Source organism: Panthera tigris, chromosome C2 (assembly GCF_018350195.1).
Source record: "Panthera tigris isolate Pti1 chromosome C2, P.tigris_Pti1_mat1.1, whole genome shotgun sequence".
NCBI classification, from domain to species: Eukaryota; Metazoa; Chordata; class Mammalia; order Carnivora; family Felidae; genus Panthera; species Panthera tigris.
The window spans coordinates 88,794,877-88,796,452 of NC_056668.1; the positions used below are offsets into that span (position 1 = coordinate 88,794,877).

The 1,576-nt window shown below is 40.6% G+C and overlaps 1 non-coding gene across 1 annotated transcript; it reads right to left on the reverse strand.

Moving 5' to 3' along the window:
- Window positions 1-425: 425 nt before the first annotated feature.
- Window positions 426-498, reverse strand: TRNAK-UUU. The gene has a single exon. It is a non-coding gene; the product is annotated as a tRNA-Lys (tRNA).
- Window positions 499-1,576: the final 1,078 nt, after the last annotated feature.

Here is a 1,576-nt window from a genome sequence, read left to right on the forward strand (position 1 = left end):
AATATTTCTCAAATGAGACTCTTTACCCTTGCTTTGTAGACAGGAGCTAATTTTGCTACCTGCTTTCTCTAGACAGACTGTATCCTGTAGTCTAAGCCCATGACCCTCAAAGTGTGACTATCAGAGTGGGTTCTCTGACATAACAAATCCTGTAAATACTAATTTAGAAGAAATCCAGGTCTGCAGTGACACTTGTCTTCCCCTCTCCTGATCCCAGACAGGAGCTTTATATAACAAAGAGGATTGTTGACTCTGCAGAAACATAATCTGTCTTTTTTTTTTTTTTTTTTTTTTAAGGATGAGATCTCTTTGCCTTTTTTCTTTTCTTTCTTTCTTTCTTTCTTTCTTTCTTTCTTTCTTTCTTTCTTTCTTTCTTTCTTTCTTTCTTTCTTTCTTTCTAAGATTTTACTTTTGAGTAATCTCTACACCCAATGTGGGGCTCAAACTCACGACCCCACGATCAAAAGTCATGTGCTCTACCAACTGAGCCAGCCAGGTGCGCTTCTTTGTCTTTTCTAAATTTTTTCAGTCTTTAGAGAGTTTTTGATAGCAGGACTCTGTTTTTGGGAGTAGATCCCATTGAGAAGCTGGTAACAGTTAATTAGGCTCCTCACAGCAAAATGAACATTTGTATCCAGCATAAAAATTTTCATACAATTCGAAGAGAGGCCCAGTGAAATCCATTTACAGATTACAGGCTAAGAAACCACATTTTATTATATTTCAATATCTGAAAGTATTTATGCATTCCTAAACTTAAACTTGAGTGAGGTTTAATTCAATGAGCACGTAATGAACATTTGCCCATTGCCTACACTTGAAGGGGGATAAAGGAGAAACATTGGACATAGCTCCTGAGTTTTAGCTAGACCAAGGGAACACCCAGAGGGTGCAGACAGGATACAGTGCAGTAGGAAGACATTGTCAGTTTATGTAGGCAGAGAGTTACCCAAAAATGTCATCTGTGGGAGGTCTAGGAACCGACCTATAATGTGGGGAGGGGAGGGCTGCAGTCCAGCAAAGTCTCTATGCACTTGCAGATCAGGATATGAAGTGTGCACATAAGAAACACAGATGAGAGAAAAAGGAAGGCGCTTGAGTCCAGGATTTCTTACATGTTCTCCTTCAGGGCTGGACTGCTCTCAGGTTCGTGAAGAACAGGCCTTGTCAGGCAGCCTGCTCCTCTGTTGGCTCAGTTAAGGCACGGGAACAGTGACCGTACCCTTTTAAAAGCACCTGAAAATGTTCTTAACTCTGTAAGGAAAATAACAACTGAGAATGAGTGAGTCTACATCATGAAAAAAAACAAGCTGTTTACTTAAATAGCACACCCAAACCCATATACATTTAGAACTAATTTATAGGTCTAGTTTCTGGCTAGTGTTGGGGTTCCTCACGAATTCCTCCTCACTAGCAGATCACAGAAGCCATCAACCAGGTGGCATGACTTATTTCTGCCCAGCTTCTGGGAGGTGCAGTTCTCCTTACTATAAATTCACCATGCAAAACACTTGCTATAAAATAAATTCTCTCCCGCCCTTCTGTGACTGGTGGGGTCTCATATAAGCCATCGTAG